This window comes from Sitophilus oryzae, unplaced genomic scaffold, assembly GCF_002938485.1.
Source record: "Sitophilus oryzae breed Bouriz unplaced genomic scaffold, Soryzae_2.0 scaffold_811_pilon_pilon, whole genome shotgun sequence".
Classification (NCBI taxonomy): Eukaryota; Metazoa; Arthropoda; class Insecta; order Coleoptera; family Curculionidae; genus Sitophilus; species Sitophilus oryzae.
Window position 1 is genome coordinate 1,875,676 of NW_022147430.1, and position 20,159 is coordinate 1,895,834.

At 32.1% G+C, this 20,159-nt stretch overlaps 3 long non-coding RNA genes across 3 annotated transcripts; all 3 read right to left on the minus strand.

Annotated features, from left to right (window-relative positions):
* Positions 1–14,364: 14,364 nt before the first annotated feature.
* On the minus strand, positions 14,365–14,851 carry LOC115889237. The gene is made up of 3 exons (XR_004051402.1): positions 14,814–14,851; positions 14,521–14,761; positions 14,365–14,466 (listed from the first exon to the last, which is right to left on the minus strand). It is a non-coding gene; the product is annotated as an uncharacterized LOC115889237 (long non-coding RNA).
* Positions 14,852–18,158: 3,307 nt separating this feature from the next.
* On the minus strand, positions 18,159–18,526 carry LOC115889226. Its single transcript, XR_004051399.1, has 3 exons — positions 18,428–18,526; positions 18,233–18,373; positions 18,159–18,177 (listed from the first exon to the last, which is right to left on the minus strand). It is a non-coding gene; the product is annotated as an uncharacterized LOC115889226 (long non-coding RNA).
* A 456-nt stretch (positions 18,527–18,982) lies between these two features.
* On the minus strand, positions 18,983–20,135 carry LOC115889225. The gene is made up of 2 exons (XR_004051398.1): positions 20,081–20,135; positions 18,983–19,116 (listed from the first exon to the last, which is right to left on the minus strand). It is a non-coding gene; the product is annotated as an uncharacterized LOC115889225 (long non-coding RNA).
* Between the last annotated feature and the right edge of the window lie 24 nt (positions 20,136–20,159).

Sequence of the window (20,159 nt, forward strand, 5' to 3'; positions counted from 1 at the left end):
AAATTTAGTATAGAGTAATCCAATGCAGCGTATTATGACGTTACGACAATAGTCACCATGTCACCAAAAGCATCTCGTCAAATAAAATTACATCAAAAATAATGATAATAATTGAAAAAATTACACATTCATAATGATCAGTTCATTTGGCTCCTAAAAATTAATCAAATTTATACAGGGTGCTACAAATTCGAGGTACGAGCATTGGTATCTCGGTAACCGTAATAGATACGAATATGGTTAAATTGGGGCAAAGTTGCGCTTTGGGATGTTCACCAAGCTGCTATCAAAAAACTTTTAAAAATTTCAGGGATTGCTAAGTTTTTTGAAAAAAACTGATTTTTTTGAAAATCAATTTTATTTTTTCCTGTCGTTACTTTTTAGAAAATCAAAAAACTAATTACAGATTTTCATAGCCACTTTATTAGGGCTATCTGATAGTATTTTTAGATTTTCAAATTAGCTGATAATTTGTGAGATACAGAGACAAACTTATTTTTTTTAAATACGGACCTGCATTTTTTATTTCGGTTTTTGAAAGAACTCAGTCTCCTGAGTACAATGATATGCTACACTTAATATTTTTTTTTGTTTTGACATTTGAACACAATTTATTTAAACTAATTTCAAGTTCGGTATTGTTTTTTATAATATTTAATCTATTCATCGTTACAATATTGATTAGCATTCAAACTTAACAATGACGTGGAGTAAAACATTGAATACGGAAAATCAAATACAATAAAGTAATATAAAATAATTAATACAAATATAATATAATATAAACAATCAAATCATTTTCCCGGAAGATGGATTGGAAATGGTAGAGCAGTATAATGTCCAGCGAGGTTTCTGGACCTATCGCCAAGTAGCTACATTATTTGACGTCATTTCTAAAAGTGAAATCAGTTCATCTCAACATTTACAATAAAGACTACAAAATGTATTCGGAAGTATAAGAAGAAAGTTCAAAGCGCTATAAATAAAATTGAACGAAAAATAAATTTGCTCAATAGGGAGGGTGGTAACCCTTTCGAACATGCAGAACATTAGAAACTAGTGTGTAGAAGTTGATCTATCTATAATAACAACGATTAATATTATGCATATTATTAGATCGTACACTGATATTTCAAATTCACAAGAAAAAAGTTAGAAATAATATCTTTAAATTTCTGACCTGGATATTATTAATTTGAATCTTCCAATTGGCTCGATTTTCCTTATTCAATGTTAATTAGCGCTGATCAATATTGTTGCGATGAATATAATCAGATTAAATAATTTAAGAAACCATAGTCGGACTTGAAATTATTGTAAATAATTTCTAGCCAAAACAAAAAAAAGTATAAAGTGTGGCACATCATTGTACTCATACCCGAAACAAAAAAAAAGTATAAAGTGTGGCATATCATTGTACTCAGGAGACCGAGTTCTTTCAAAATCTGAAATGAAAAATGCAGGTCCGTATATAAAAAAATTAATTTGGCCTCTGTATCTTACGAATTATCAGTTAATTTAAAAATCTAAAAATACTATCAGATAGCCCTAATAAAGTGGCAATGAGAATGTGCAATTAGTTTTTTTGATTTTCTAAAAACTAACGACAGGAAAAAATAAAATTGATTTTCAAAAAAATCCGTTTTTTCCAAAAAACTCAGCAATCCTTGAAATGTTTAAAACTTTTTTGATTTCATCTTGGTGAACATCTCAATACGCAACTTTTCCCCAATTTAACCATATTCGTATCTATTACGGTTACCGAGATACCAATGCTCGTACCTCGAATTTGTAGCACCCTGTATTCATGAATCAAAAAACAAAATACTCAGGAGCAGGAGTCATGGTTTTGACCGTAAAATTATATTTTAGGAAAATATACACACGAAATTATTGCACAGGGTGTTTAAAGTTAAGGTAAAAAAAAACCTCTATTAACCCTGAATAATATGCCAAGTACTAAAGTTTTAAAAAAACTGAGTTTACGAATAATTAAAGTTGATATAAAAAATAATGAAAATAGGGCTAAAAATCATAAAAACATAGCACTTTAAATTTGATTAAAAAAATTCTCCGTTGCGTTTTTTTGCATCCAAGTGTATTATCCAAAAAAGCTTTAAAACCCTGTGAAAATGGAAAAATTTAAAGTTCGTTTTACGCCGACATTTTTACCATTATATTATCGCCGTGATTTTCGTGACTAAACTAATTTTCCTCCAATCAGGCGAGCTTTAAATAAAGTCACTTCCATCGATGTAATTAAATTATAACGTAGTCTAGACTTGTCATACGTCACTACGGTGTTGTGCACTTAGAACAATATCGACGGCTCTTTGATGTGGATAACGAGCGAACCGCTATTTCTGCTAGTGACGTCATATTCGCACAGTGGTACGACATGAAGTTTTCCTGAGCATAATATATTTTTAAAAAAATTGAATCGTAATTTAGTCAGTTGGGAATCTTTTTTTATAGTTTTTTTTTATACATCTCACAGTAGTTAAGCCATTTTGGTTGAAATCATACGGTATCTCCATAACAAGCAAAATTTATTGCTGGAACATTGCCAAAACTTCGCAAAGCAAGGTGTAACTTGCTTTTTTCATTGTAGGGAGGTTTATACAAGGTGGCAGGGTAGCTTAATCTTCCGCCAAATAACATTGCGGTGCAAGGTTGAAAGAAATAATGTTGATGCAAGTTTATTGAAACCTTATCACCACTTCGTGAGAACATTTCACAATATTATTGAAACGTTCCTAATGTAAAGTTCAAGAAAGTACTAATTTGAGATGTATTAGCAATATTGTTAATTTTACGTCAGTACAATATTGGTAAAATCATATTGTACCTATATTTCAAAACCTATGTTCCGTTAAACTTTCTATTTTGTTATAAATTATTAACTGACTATTGCTAAAATAATATAGCAAAAAAATAGATAATGTTCGCAATAAAAAACCATTTCATTCATCGGAGAGTAAACATAGAAATTATTTTTTAATATTTACTTATCAATTAATAAAACAGTTTTTTCTTGCGAACATTAGCAATTTTATGTTAAAAATAATACATCAGTAATAGACTTGTTTATATATTCTTAAAGTTGCCCAACCGACTAGACAAAATGTGCTGCCAACTGGAGGACAAATCGTGAACCTTTCGGGGCGGAGTCAAAAATATCGATTATTTTCGTTATTTTCCTCAGAGTAATGTAATAATATAGACCAGGATTTCTGCGAACTTTAATAGTGATCAGCTGATTAAGAAATTTAAACGAAACTTTTATTTTATTGTAAATTGTGGATTATTTTTGCCTGTTATTGTAAGAATTCTAAACCGTATTAACAAAGAAATTATTATTTCGATATGTTGGTACATTATTTATAATTTATGATAATGCTAATTGCTGTTAATTAATATTTAAAAAAAAGTTACATACCTATTTTAATTTGATTTAATGCAGGTTTATAAAAGAATCATTTCATTCTTAGATTATTTTATTCTAAATTGAGTGCTTTACGAATTTTATGATATTTTTTTTGAAAACATGAAACTTTTTACATTTTTGATGCCAACAAATTGGAAATGGCCAAGAAAAAAAAGAATTGGCTATAACTTGTAATTTTTCGAAAAAAAAACATATTATATCTATATCGCTGAAAAGCTTAAAAAATGGCGCTTTTTATGAAGTTATGGCCAACTATGGTTTCCATTTAAAAAAACATAATGTTTGTGTCATATGTCAAAAATGACAGGCTTTAGAAAAAAAAACTGAAAACACAAACTCATTAGGTATGTGATTATCTACAACTTTTATCTGAAAACTGTTTGTCTAAAATACCGTATGATCGAATAAAAACGGCTTCAGCGATGGCTATGAAATGACGATCGATGATATTTCCCATATAATTTTACATAGGTATAAAATGACAGCGATCTTCATTTTATAGCCATCGTTGACGCCGTTTTTATTCGATCATACGGTAGATTATAATGGAATTTACCGGAATTAGAGACAAAGTTTTAAAATAGCCAAAATTTGTTTTTTTCGAAATATCTAATAAGCCTTGAATTTCTCCGAAAAATCCGAAAGGCGCTTATTTATGACCCCACAAAACTGCAATTTTTTCCCCATTTAACCGACTCTCTATCTCCAGTAGTTTCCGAGATACCCATAGAACATCGTAGAAAACTCACCCTGTATAGTATTTAGAAACTAACTATTATTATTATTTGACTAGATTAATTTGATTAATAAAACTCGATTAATTTAATTTAAAATGAATTTGATCAGATTATTTTTTCGTATATTCTACTACCAGAAAATCAAAATTATATGATAACGCACTTTTCAACGAAGTTGAAGGAAGATATAGTGTATCATCACAATACTTAATAGAATTACTACAATTAGAAGAAAAACAAAAAGAAAAAATACACAAATACCTTCACCTACTACTCATCTACAAAATAAACTAATATAATCTCTTATAAAAACACTACACAACTACTTCTTCACTACTTCAACCACTTCTACACTGAAAAAATTATCAAACTTACTAATTAATCAAACAAAAAGAAAAAATGACCAAATTATCCCTTCACCTACTACTTAACTGCAAAATAATAAACTATAAAAACACTACTAAACTATTTCTGGTATTCTACACTAAACATTATAATTAAACTAAATAAAATTAATCTAATTTTACACTACAACTACAAAGAAATAAGAACATTTTAAAACTAAAAGAAACAGAACCTCGATACGTGCAACCAGTATAATAGATCAAGCGGACAAAGAATATAAAATACTTTAAAAATGTGCATTCTGAAAGAAAAAATATCTCGAAAATTATCTAAACAAACATTTTTTTTCTTATCAGTGAAAAGCATCGGCCTCGTCGGCCTTGCGAAATTTGTCGGGTATTTACAATGGTCGAATTGTATAATTACCAGCTTTTAATAGCATATCTAATAGACAAAAAGTATCTGGTCGATTAGTAACCAATTGGCACAGTCCGAAAATTATCGATTTTTATTTTCTCTGTTTTTATTGGTCGCTTCAAAATTCAGAGTAACAAAAAATATTTTTCTGTAGTAAAAGACTGTGAAATACGCCCCGCCATCTGGTGCTTTACATCCATAAACGTGTTAGGTTGAACTACTTTAAAAATTCATATACAAGGATAATAGGTTATAATCAGGTTATAATCAACAGAAACATTAATGGGTATTAAATTGAAAACTTTCAGATAGGGTATAATATACTTTTACTAATATTGTATTGACGAAAAACATAAGCAATATTGATAAAAATATGCATATCTCTATATCCATTGACTTAAAAATTAAAAATGCTCGGTACTACATCCCTACCAATAAAGTCAAATTTGTCAAACAAATTGAAAAAAAAAAAATAAAAATTAGAAATTTATCACTTACTTGTTTCAAAAATATCAAAAATACTGCCAAGTACTGAGATAACTGACTGATCTTTTCGCCTGCTCATTAAATAAGGAATTACACAACTCCGACCTCTGAGTTCCGTTCTAAAAAAATCTTAAAGTTAAATGACTGGAATAATACAAAATATATAGGTACAGTTTAAACACTGTTATATATTTCTTATTCAAAAATACAAAAGGAAAGTATAACGTTATAAATAGATGTACAAGGAAATGCAAACATGTATTTTAATTGATTTTTTGGACCTTTCATATTTTGTCTTCCCATGTTGAATTGTCTTATTCATGGTTTCAAATTCTCCTTCGGTAAAGATTTGAAATCTTTATCCAATCATTTCTAAAGTAGTAAAAATAAAAACAATCAGTTGTAATAAATAAAAAAAAAATAATGAGAAACTTACCTCTTGTGACAGTAATCTTTGAGGCCCCTTTATGTCCTTATTTTAAAAATCTCAAATGATTATAACATCATTAAAATATTATTGAGAATAATTAATACTCAATATATATTTTATCATTAGATTGATATAGGTACTCGTATCCTGGTTTTATCCTTGTTTTATCTACTTCAATTTTCAGTTGGCTAAAGGCTAACCTAAAACATAAAATTTAGCTTAAAAACAAACTAAACAAAATTTGTTATACTTATTCATGGCTAAGCATCATTAAAACACATATATAGTCTATAAAATGAATAACAAATCAAAAAAGTTACTGATATTCTTTAATTTGAGTGCCTGAACGAATCAGATAGGTAACTCTTTTTACTTTCGTGAAATAGAAAAGGAAAATAATAAAAACAAGTGACAGTTCTTCCTCTTCTTGCAAAAATCCACACGAAATGTCAGACTTGTCAAAAGTAACATCTCATCAGCTTTTGACATTTCTAAATATTAGACCGATGCCGTCTCTAATAGAACAGCCTCGGAGCGAGATTTATGACGTCATGCTAGTTAGATGTTGTTTATAGTACTAGATATTGTTTATTGTTATTGTACTAGATATTGTTACCTATTTATAGTAATAAATACTTTGGCAAATAAACTATGAACCATACAAATGCAGCAAATGATTTACAATATACAAATAATGAATAGGTACATAAGATAATGGGTAAAATGTAAAATATATTTTAAATTTTGGGGTTTGAAAATCGATCTAATTTAACAAAAAACATTCAATATCTACTAATAGTGATGTATTATTATTTGCATTCACAAAATTTATATGTATATTTTGCAAGTATCAATGTTCGAAATATTATATTTGCAAATAATACAATATCATAAAAAAGGCGTCAACGATGGCTATGAAATAAAGATCGCTGTCATTTTATATGTAAAATTATTCTAAAATTTTTGATTTCTTGGAATTTATGTTTGGGAAAAATGCTGATTAAGTTTTCATTTGGTTTTTCATTATTTTTATTTGGTTAAAAAACAAACGTTTCGGCTAACATTATAGCCTTCATCAGGACACATCGTTGTGTCATATAAAAAAGATAGTGTCGAATATAATTCAAAAAATGTCAATTTTATATGTAATTTTTTGGATTATATTCCACACACCACATAATGTTTCCTGCAATTAATAAACTAATATAAACTTGTCAAAAGATGACCACATATTTTTTAAAATTATTATTCTTAACAGTAAAACTATCTACATTGACTATGGCTGAAATCGTACTCCATAGTCAATGTAGATTATTTGTATATTGTAAAACATTTGCTGCATTTGTATGGTTCATAGTTTATTTGCCAAAGTATTTACTACTATAAATAGGTATATATATTGTATTTATTAACTGTATATTATGTATATTTCATGTAAACTATATCATTTTTAAAATACATACCAAAAATACGAGAAATAACGATGTTTCCATGTATTCTACAACATATTTATTAATCCGTAGTATCTAACCAGCGTGGCGTCATAAATCTCACTCCAAGGCTGTTCTATTAGAGACGGCATTGCGTCAGCATGGCCGCAAGTTGCTAACCTAATAAAATTAACACTAGAAAAGCCCGCGGGAACTGTCAAATTCAAAGTTATTCGTTTCACAGACTATAATAATAAAGTTATACTTACATTTACATTCATTAAAATCTCATTCGAAAAGCATAAAACGTGATATCAAAAACCTAAAAACACAAGTGCGTTAAGCAGTTAACCTAACCTAACTTATACCGTAGGATCGAAAAAAAGACGTCAGCGATGGCTATGAAAAGAAAATCGCTGTCATTTTATATGTAAAATTATATGGAGAATGTCATCGATATTCATTTCCAAGCCAACTAGACGCTGATTTTTTCGATATTATGGTATATTTGTTATATTATTAATTATTTTTAACTTGCGGGGATCTTTCATTTGAATCTTTGTTGCAATGTTGCAGAGAAAACGTTTTAATCGCCTTTTGAAAAACAATGTTTCTGTAGCAAGGTTTCATCAATTACGATACAACGTTTAGAAATCAACATTACAAAGCAGACTGTTTGGGGATTGACTGCAATGTTGCAAATGTCATGCGAGGTTTTTTGCTTGGTGGGTCCGTTATTAGTGAAGATAAAAGGATGCGGTTTGACCAAACCTGTCCCACTTTTATGTCAAACGAAAGCTACTGTAAACAAAATTTTCACAGCTCTCTTTGTTTCTGAGGTACAGTGTTTTTTTGAAAATTTTGCAAATTGGGACATTCCCCCCCCCCGTATCTCAGTTATTGCGAAAGGTATCGAGAAGGTGAAAACCGTTTATTGTAGAACTTTTTACGGAGAATACAGTGGCGTATTCTGTTATTCTACGAAAATAATATTTTCGAAGATATGTCATGTTTACTAAAGTTATGTTTTTTATAAATGGAACACCCTGTATATTTATAAATTATATGATTTGGTTTGCCATAAGCTTCTCAAAAGTATATATCACTCTATATTTATTTTCACTATTTACTGCAATATTTAAAAGTTTTTTATTAAAAGATCATATTTATTAGTAGACCATCATTGATAATAAAAAAATAAAGAATTATTAAAAATATACTGCAATCTTTCTCTTGTTTTATTTTAGGGGCAACTAAGCTTAGTTTCGGAGATACTGGGTGTAGAAATTTCATTTTTATTTCGATTTTTTGGAAATAATTTATGAAGTAACATCGATATTTGGATGAAAATTGGTGTCTGGGAGTTTTTTGACATGAGAAATTTGATTTTGATGTCAATATGACTCCTACTTGTAGAGGGCGCCACCTACATGTATTTTAACTGTTTTCAGGAGTAATAAATTTTCGTCCGTACCTGTATAAAACTACTGAGTAAAAAAGTACACATTTACGACGATTTTTACACAAAAAGGTCCCTTGGTAAAAATCGCTACGAGTAATGGTTCTCGAGATATTTGGAATCCTAATTATCAATACCTGTCATGATTGACATAAATTAAACATATATTGACTAAAAAATAGTTATTAGACTAAAATCATAAATTTTAAATGTCTTTGTGCCAAAAGTTCAACAGAAACTGTTTTATCAACATTTTTTTACAAAAAAATTTATTATTAATACAAAAAAATAAAAATTTCCCAAATTTATTATTTTACTCAAATAACTATCTACTCAACGTGTTAATTTTTTGTTTTATAATGATATGTTTTCACTATTTCCGTTCTGAGTATCTTCAGAACGGTTGCTCGTAGCGATTTTTACCAAGAGACATTTTTTACGTAAAAAGTAATGGCAATGTATATTTTTTCACTCAGTAATTTTATACAGGTAAGGACGAAAAGTTATTACTCTTTAAAACAGTTAAAACAAATGTAGGTTGCGCCCCCTACAAATAGGAGTAATAATGACATCAAAATCAAATTTCTCATGTCAAAAAACTCCTGGACACAAAAATGAAACTTCTACACTCTGTATCTCCGAAACTAAGCATTTTAGAACATACATTTATACAAACTTTTTTACTTATTTTTATCTGCAGAATATGCTGCCAAAGTTTCCGGAATACGATTTGAACCACCCTGTATATTAAGAAAGCTAAACTCTTTACCGCTATTTGTAAATCTTGGAAGTTATCGTACCGGAACTATTAGATATTCCTTTAGCTAATTTACGTGAAATATAGATACTTTCAGCAAGATGGGGCTTTAGAAGTTTTAGAATAAGTGGGAGGGGGGTTAATCTCTGCGACCTTAGAGATCTATTGTATCCCCCTTTCTTGAGTTATAACTCATCATACTGTCCCAGGACTTCCTACGGAGACCCGTGTCCTTAACAGTCGAGGAGCTACGACCCAGGCCGGGTAGACGAAACGGTAGCTTGTGTCGCCTGTTGGGTTTAGAGGTAGGAGGTAGGCTCCCGACTCTTGGAGGAGGTGGTAGCTTGTATGCCACTTGTGGGGGATGGTCTCACGCAAGTGTCAGCCACCTCTCCTGTAGTTCTCTTTGGGTTTGGCCCCTTGGAACTTTCATTGTTACTGTTCCCAGTGTCGCTAGGGGGTTTCCCCACAGCTTCACCGGTGATGTTTTTATTACTATTATTACCAGATCTTATAGTGTTCCCATGAGTCGCTAGGGCCGGTCGGTCCACTTCTACAGAGCCCCGCATGTAGAAGTAAGGGGTAAAATACAATGGGGTGCCCCCCGATGCCCCAAGGTTGAGGCTGTCCGTAGCTCCGCCCGGTATCGTTATATGTCTTGGTGCAATTCCCTGGCCACGACACTACAGTCAGGGACAAGACGATGAGTGAGATGCTTCTTAGACCAAGCCAAGTGCTAGGGAGGATTCCTCCCAGCACCTGACCAGGAGCTTCCCCACCAACGACAAGGTCTTGCATCTCCTAGGGGAAGAAGATGGGGCTTTCCCTAACAACTTTGAAAATGTTAGAATTTTGTTAAATTATTATTTCTCAAATCAATGAATTTGAACCATATGATGGCCTCTCTGATTCCCGGATTTGTTCGTTTTTGATTTCTGATTTTGGGGATTCTACAAACTACAACAATGTCAAACACCTGGAAAATGCTTTAATACTGCAAGCTTTTAGATATTTGCAAACTCATCCTGTTATAATAAATTCCGTTATAAAGAGAGAAAGATATATTCAGAAATGCAGTGGTAACAGTTCAAAAGTAAAACATATCAATCCCAAATAAAATTTTGATGTGTGTATGACTATTTTTGTAAATACCATTTTGATTCTGTGTTATTTATCACGGCCTACTAATAAAAAAAATGATATATTTTAAAGCAAAGTAAAAAGTGAAAATAAATATAGAGTGATATATATTTTTCAGAAGCTCATAGCAAGACGGATCATATGATTTATAAATATACAGGGTGTTCCATTTGAAAAAACATAACTTTAGTTCATATTTTCAAAAATATTTTTTCCGCGTAGAAAATCCGACTACGCCACTGTGTTCTACGTAAAAAGTTCTACAAGAATCTCGATATCATCCACAATAACGGAGATACGGGGATATCCTAAATTGCAAAATTTTCAAAAAGACCCTGTAGCTCAGAAACGAAGAGCGCTATGAAAATTTTGTATACAGCGTCTTCCGTTTGACAAAAAAGTGGGGCAGGTTTGTGCAAACCCCGCACCCTTCTAACTTCACTAAAAAAGGAGATACCCTATGATTTCAACTAAAATGGGACACCCTGTACGGTCTCTTTTATTCAACTTATAATTAAAGTTGTTGCTCTGGGATGGTTAGTTTGTGAAAAACTTCTTTAAAAAAAGGTCTTTTTAAAAATAAGGGTCGTACTCAGGGTTCGGAAGTAGTTTATTAAGACGTAATTTACCTCATTAACTACGTGTAGATTTTCTTCAAAAACTACGTCTTTTCCCGTTCATTAACTACATGAAAACTACGTTAATAAACTATGTATTGATATTATGAATAATTTTCCTTTGTATGAGGTGTAATAGAGATAATATGTAAATATTATATTTAAAGCCATATTTATTCTGTTTTCTTAAATACATTATTTGTTTTTAAAGCTTCAACTTATTATAACCTCACCTCAAACCTTTGATTTTTGAAGGTTACATACATAAGTTACATAAACTACACCCTCTCCATAAACTACATTAACTACATGTAATGTAGTTTATGTAGTTTTTAAAAGTGACATGTAGTTTTCCGAACCCTGGTCGTACTGCCCTTATACAAGTAGCTAAATAAAAATGTGATGTGATGGGGCCATATTGCAAATACCGTATGATCGAGAAAAAACGGCGTCAAAGGCGGCTGGGGAATGACTATCGATGCTATTTTTGACGAGGTCGAACTCTGCTCAAAGTTAATTAACTTTATTTTGATTTTTTTAGTTAATTAAAATTCTTCTTCTTTTCACTTTAAAGATCTTCAAAAAAATTAAATTTTAATTAAAATTAATACTATATGTAGAAAATCTAGAAGATAATAGTAAGTTTCCGGATACAGAAATCTATATCCAAAAATATATTTTTCTGATAATTTGAACTATACCAGTTCTAATTAATAAAAAATCTATATTAGGTAAATCCAGTAAATCGTAATTAATGCAGAATGCGTCTTTAAAAGTAAAGAAGAGAAAAATCAAAAAGGCTCTAACCTAACTATCGCCCGTCCCAGTCCCAGGCATTTCGATAACATCTAGAGCATGGCTGGGAAACTTAAATGGAAATGACAGTTCATTAAAAATAGTTTTTCCTCCAAGATGCAGAGGCGCAAAATATTAAAACTGTCAATATTAACAATGCAAATGTCAATATCTGACAATAATAAAATTTGATTTTTAACTGTCACTCAGAGACGCTTTTGTTGTGATTTTACGGTTTGATTTCGTTTTGATTTGTCGAATTATTGTAAAATTAAATTCCTTCAGATTTTTTGCCAGTATTCTGTTTTAGACAATGTTTTTTAAAAATGGTGGGACAATTTGTGTTTTGTAATAACTTTTAATTATTTTTTATCATGGAGTTTAATTGTTGTACTCCTGGTTTCCGAAGGATACAATGGTAAGTAAATTAAACATATCTACTTACAGTTATAGATTTTTTAAATTAGTACTGCTAATAAATGCTACTTGCAGAGCAGTTATTTAAATTTTTTTACGGTGCATGTAAGGAATTAAGGACGCGCGTTTTATATTAGCATGATCAGCAGATGATTACATCTGATTTAATTTGTTTTTATTATTTCAGGTCCCAAACAGAAACAAACTGGGAATCTTGCCTACACCAAAATTATATACCTAGCCGTTTCCAATTCACTTCAAAGGGAGGAAAATTATGTAAAACTGCCTGCTATTTGCTGAAAACCGCCAAAGATTAAATTATAACTGTAACAACTTAATATATACTATTTCTAGTATTTTTAATATATTTTTTAATTAATATCCGACATATAAGAACACTTTGTATGCTTTTAATTCAGTTGATTTATCGTTTATAATATGTTCGACCTAATTAAAAGCACACAAAGTGTTCTTACATGTATGTCTAAATATATTTTAAATTAACTAAAACTACCCCCCCTTCCCCGCACCCCTCTCTTCCATTAGTATTTCTTCCTCCGTCTACTAGAGGCGCCCTTGTATAATAAAATTGAAATGTATTATAAGTTGCCTATCTATTTAATAGTATAAGTCTTTTATCTATGATCTAGAGTTAACAAAAATTGGATTATTCTACTGTTAAAATGTATGGATTATCCTTTTGTAATTGTCTAATACAGACTAGACCCTTCAGATTTACTAATACTGTAGCTGTAAACCAATATGTGTGTTCAATTGCTAGTAATAACCCGTTAGTTCATGGAAGAAGTATCGTGTTTATCAACAAAGTTAATTGTAGGCCTTTAAATTTTGCTTAATATGGTCATATTTTGTAATATTCAATTCATAATTGTTGATACTTCTGGTGGATGATGTTCAATTTTATACATGTATAAAACATAAAAACACTAAATTGAAGTACTAGAAACAGTAAGGTGAGATATTTTTAAGAATCTGTATTATTACTTATACATTACTTTTTTACTTATAGAATATCTACCCCTGTGTATAACCTCTAAAAACAAATTAAATGAACAAAACTATGTCAAAGAAATAGTCTATTGTATAGAGGATTTAAAGAAAACCAAATAGGTGATGCTGTAATCAAAGCTTTGTCGATATTGACTTACCGAAATGTATAGTCATACGTTATGTTTGTACAATTTGTTTTTGAATTTCTTCTAGGTTTCTGCATCTTCAGTCAGTGAAAGTAGAAATATCATCAGCAGTTTTTTCAGTCCATAAGATTCAACATTTAAAAATACAGGGATACTTAATCATTAATTAATCTAATTAATTTTTTTTGAGATATAGGCACTATAAGCAGCAAAATATTAGCCTTATAATCCCGGAAGATGTGAGCAATAAATTAAATGATAAAGAATTGTAAATTGTTTATACATATATAAATCACTTGTTTTAAAATAAAAAAAATTGGCATTTTAAATTTTATATTGTATTTATTTATTAAATGATAAAATTAAAATACTTATATACTACATGATCTAACACTGTAAGTCTTAGTTTCTTTGGTTTGGTTTACTGTTTGCCGAGTACTATGGGTATAGTTCATTAAATTAATAGATTCTATTCTTATGATTGACATATGCATATTAATTGTTTTCTTAAGTTATGTTACAATGAAACTCACTTTATAAACAGTATAATATAGGTCTGTATTTTCTTTCGAATGGTATTACAAAATATTTTTTACTGTGGACCCTACTAATCAATATACTATGCCTGGTTCAAGAGTCTAAATCTGTACTTATTACATTTAATTTAATAACAAACCTAAATTATTTGTCTAAGTTCTGCGACTTACTAAAAAACAATTATTTTCGAAAGTGATTAATACAGCTTTTTCCGAAATTATACATTACTTCTTGATGTATGTATTATATTAATTCATTTATTTACTTCAATTGTTCCAAAGTGTATATTATTTCCTACAATCTACCAGTAGTTACGTTAAAAGTTATGTATGTAAATAAATGACTTACCAGCCTAAAATTATTGAGATTAAATAACGTAATATATAAGTAAATAAAATTGACAATACACCAATAACATATTTTAGCAATAACCATTGATTCCTGCATGGAACTTTGTGATTACAGCATCACCAATTTTGTTTTCATTAAATCCTCTATGCAATAGAGTATTTCTTGGACACAGTTTTGTTCATTTAATTAATATGCTTCTTGGAAAACAGAAACTTGGGCATACACAGGAACAGATACTCTATAAGTAAAGAATTAATAATACAGGGATTTCGTAAAAATTACTGTCTCACCTTATTGTTTCTAGTACTTCAATTTGGTTTGTTTATAATTTACATATGTATAAATTGAATATAATCCACCAGAAGTATCAACAATTATGAGTTGAATATTGTAAAATATGACCATATTCAGCAAAATTTAAAAGCCTACAATTAATTTTGTCGATAAACACGATACTTTTTTCATCGACTAACGGATTATTTACTGGTATTAAACACACATTTTTATTTACAGCTACAATCAATGCAATATTAGTAAATCTGAACGGTCGAGTGTGTATGAAACAATAATAAAAGGCTAATCCGTACATTTTAACAGCACAATAATCAAAAATTTTGTCTAAATGTCTCGGTCGGAGGGGTCGGGGGCTTGTCGGACGACGAGATTTAGTTAGGTTAGAGTCTTACTGGCCTTACTCTTCTTTATTTTGAAAAAGGCGTTTACTGCATTGAGGATGATTTAATATCGATTTTTTATTGAGTAGAACTGGTGCAGATCGAAACATTTGAAAAAACAATTTTTTGGAAATAGATATGTGTATCTGGAAACTTTCTATTCTTTTCTGGTTTTTCTATATAAGGTATTAATTTTTGACAAATTTTATGTCAATTCTCAGTAACTGACGTCTAGAGTTCTATCTCGTCAAAAATAGCATCGATAGTCATTCCTAAGCAGCCTTTGACGCCGTTTTTTCTCGATCATACGGTACTTATGTAATTAGGCAACAAAAATAAAAATAGACATAAAAACGTTTTTTGGTCCATGTTAGAAAAAACTTTGTCGACCAGTGTTACGTAATGACTTTTCACATTGCTGCAATATTAATGACGGTTTCGGCCCACTGTGCATCGATCTAGTGTAAAAGCAAGCTGTTCGGATAACTCGATTTGTCGAGATCGAGTTTGTGTTTGCATAGACGAAGATTTCTGATTCGTACGTCATGGGGATTTCGCGTGCTATTAAGCACGATGACGAACTCGAAACTCGAAAGGATCAGAGAGAAAAGTACTTTTGCTTTTACACGTTCGCAAATCTTCTGAAAGGGCGTTCCTTGAAAATTCGATTGAATTTGACGTCTCGTCGTCACGACGGGAAGTATGCACGCGTAAGATATTCGCTTGTAAAATTTGTTAACTGAAATGCTGATTGTAGAAAGGGGACAAGTCTACATTTTCGCAAAAATCAGTCAATGGTCGCATCGTTATCCTTACACGTAGCCCCATGTTTCCTGTGAAAATGAAACATGTCGCCTATTCCAAACCGGGTGAAATCGTCTTAAAAAATAGTAAAGAGCAGAAACGAGTCATGTTGCTGACGTGTTGCAGCTGTCAGTGCCATCTGCGGATCGGCATCTTTTGTCTAAGTCGGTAGAGGCGAAAGCTAGTAGTCTATCGGAACCGGAACTGAACTTGTCCTGCCTTTTTGCTTATTTTCCTTCCTCCTCGACAACATCTATTTCTTCTTCGTTGCCTTTTCTGAATCACAGAGCGATTTCATACTCTCGTTCCTGCTGGTGTCATAATCACAAAGAGTATTGTTCTCTAATGGATAATGGAAGTTCAGTTCGGGCAGATCTTCGCATACCTATCTTATGGTTTCAACAATTTCATGTGCTTGAAATTGTGTGTCTCTCTAAATCGTGTCTGTCCCTACAACGACTGGTCCTTCTCTTGCCGGCCGGCTTAAATACTGCTTTCTCAATTACACCCACAAAATACATGTTTAAGATGGGATGTTCACACAATTCTTTTCAATAAAGTTTTCAATGGTACCACTCCGGCAGATCACAAGCGAGTATAGCGCCTGTCAACTATAATGTGAGGAAGTACTGGGGATACAAAAAGGAAATGTAACTAAATTTAAATTTTGACAATTAATATCAAACATTTTTATTCACGATAATGTATCGAGGATTTGCATCCAAAAATATTCAGTGTAAAGGTTTTTTTACATAACTTCACATTTAGATGACACCAACAATGAACATGTACATTCAGTCTTAAAATCTTGCATTTCTTTTATATTGTATATTTTAAAACTTTGGTGTTTTCTCTGATACTTCATGCAGGCTGGATTGAACCTGGTGGAACTCTTGGTGGGTTCGGGACTAAAATGGATGTTGTAAGGGTGTCCAGTCTCGTCCAGACCTTGGTCAAGGAGAGTCCAGATAGAATTTGCTGACCGGCATTTTAAAAATGCCAGACATGGGATGTAGTATGAGGCGCTGCTTGGGGGGACGACTGTGTGAGTGTCGCCAACACCGTGGCCAATGCCGGAGTCAGGAGATGTGTTGCAGCTGCCAGTGCCATCTGTGGAGCGGCGTCTTTTGTCCAAGTCGATGGAGGCAAAAGATGCCAGTCTATCGAAACCGGAACTGAGCTTGTCCCGCCATTTTGCTTCTTCTCCTTCCTCCTCCACAACATCTACTTCTTCTTCGATGCATTTTCTGGATCTAACCGCCTCTTGGTTGTGGTGGTGTGGATCCTTAGGTACCTGATGAGTAGCAGTACTAGGCGGTTGGTTAGGATACTGACAAATGTTGCTCTGCTGTATAAAAGTCTGTCGTCTTTCGTAAAACTTCTGCTTCTTTCTTAATAGGCGGCGGTAGAATTCGAGTTGCTAAGCCACAGGCACGAAACTGCATCGCTCGTCCACTGCCTCTATGAGTACTATTCGCCCTTGGAAGAGGCGTGTAGAATTGACCCTTTCTGGTCTTTGAGGAATGTTATTGTTAACAATAGTTCTTGCTGCTGAACAGGCATTGTTGGCATGTGGGGTACGGGAATACCCTAGTTATACGGGAATCTAGGTGGGTTTGTTGGTTTGGGCACTATAGAAACAAAATTCTGTTACTACCAAATTAATGTTTAGTCTACAGATATACCTTGGAAGCAAATGTTGCTAATGATCAGTCTAAAAATCCTGAAGTCATTTGGGCTGTTTGATTACTATCATCAACGATTGCCTAAATAGAATGCAATTGCTGTGATTTTAAAATGTTCTATTAAATTTCCATGTATCTGCTTTCCTAAAATGATCAGGTCAATCTTCTCATTTTGGGCTATTTTAGCCAGGATTTTGATAGGGCTTCATGTCTGCCCTTGGAAGAGGCGTGTAGAATTGACCCTTTCTGGTCTTTGAGGAATGTTATTGTTAACAATAGTTCTTGCTGCTGAACAGGCATTGTTGGCATGTGGGGTACGGGAATACCCTAATTATACGGGAATCTAGGTGGGTTTGTTGGTTTGGGCACAGTGGGATGGGCTTCGTTTAGTTCATATAATGCTATTCATAAATATATATACTCTTGAGACGGTCCTCGAAATTGATGTAAATTGATGGACTTAATTTTTGTATGGGCTTCTTTTTAGCTTTCTAAAAGACTACATAGGTCACAGGGAATTGTTTTGATATTTCCTAAATTATTTACCGTTATATTTGGTAAAGTAGCATATCTGGGTTCATTCAGTCTTAAATCGGCACTAACAATGGCTGGAAGCTTTAATGTAACAACTTGATGCCCTCCATCGATGTCTCTTGTTACTGTAACATCTTTTTCTCCTTTCTCTATCTATAGAAACAAAATTCTGTTACTACCAAATTAATGTTTAGTCTACAGATATACCTTGGAAGCAAATGTTGCTAATGATCAGTCTAAAAATCCTGAAGTCATTTGGGCTGTTTGATTACTATCATCATCGATTGCCTAAATAGAATGCAATTGCTGTGATTTTAAAATGTTCTATTAAATTTCTTTGTATCTGCTTTCCTAAAATGATCAGGTCAATCTTCTCATTTTGGGCTATTTTAGCCAGGATTTTGGTAGGGCTTCATGTCTGCCCTTGGAAGAGGCGTGTAGAATTGACCCTTTCTGGTCTTTGAGGAATGTTATTGTTAACAATAGTTCTCTTGCTGCTGAACAGGCATTGTTGGCATGTGAAGTACGGGAATACCCTAGTTATACGGGAATCTAGGTGGGTTTGTTGGTTTGGGCACAGTGGGATAGGCTTCGTTTAGTTCATATAATGCTATTCATAAATATATATATTCTTGAGACGGTCCTCGAAATTGATGTAAATTGATGGACTTAATTTTTGTATGGGCTTCTTTTTAGCTTTCTAAAAGACTACATAGGTCACAGGGAATTGTTTTGATATTTCCTAAATTATTTACCGTCATATTTGGTAAAGTAGCATATCTGGGTTCATTCAGTCTTAAATCGGCACTAACAATGGCTGGAAGCTTTAATGTAACAACTTGATGCCCTCCATCGATGTCTCTTGTTACTGTAACATCTTTTTCTCCTTTCTCTATCTATACAAACAAAATTCTGTTACTACCAAATTAATGTTTAGTCTACAGATATACCTTGGAGGCAAATGTTGCTAATGATCAGTCTAAAAATCCTGAAGTCATTTGGGCTGTTTGATTACTATCAGCATCGATTGCCTAAATAGAATGCAATTGCTGTGATTTTAAGATGTTCTACTAAATTTCGTTATATCTGCTTTCCTATCAGGTCAATGTTCTCATTTTGGGCTGTTTTAGCCAGGATTTTGGTAGGGCTTCATGTCTGCCCTTGGAAGAGGCGTGTAGAATTGACCCTTTCTGGTCTTTGAGGAATGTTATTATTAACAATAGTTCCTGTGTTTAAAATGGCGTTTAACTGAATATCCCTAATATCCACCGCAATGTTGGTTAGGAACTGATTGGAGACTTCCAGTATCCTTTCTATTTCTCCAGATACAGACATTGTATAATTTCATGTACCGAAACAAAATTCTGTTACTACCAAATTAATGTTTAGTCTACATATATACCTTGGAGGCAAATGTTGCTAATGACCAGTCTAAAAATCCTGAAGTCATTTGGGCTGTTTCATTACTAGCATCATCGATTGCCTAAATAGAATGCAATTGCTGTGATTTTAAGATACTCTATTAAATTTCTTTGTATCTGCTTTCCTAAAATGATCAGGTCAATCTTCTCATTTTGGGCAATTTTAGCCAGGATTTTGGTAGGGCTTCATGTCTGCTCTTGGAAGAGGCGTGTAGAATTGACCCTTTCTGGTCTTTGAGGAATGTTATTATTAACAATAGTTCCTGTGTTCAAAATGGCGTTTAACTGAATATCCCTAATATCCACCGCAACGTTGGTTAGGAACTGATTGGAGACTTCCAGTATCCTTTCTATTTCTCCAGATACAGACATTGTATAATTTCATGTACAGAAACAAAATTCTGTTACTACCAAATTAATGTTTTATCTACAGATATACCTTGAAAGCAAATGTTGCTAATGACCAGTATAAAAATCCTGAAGTCATTTGGGCTGTTTCATTACTAGCATCATCGATT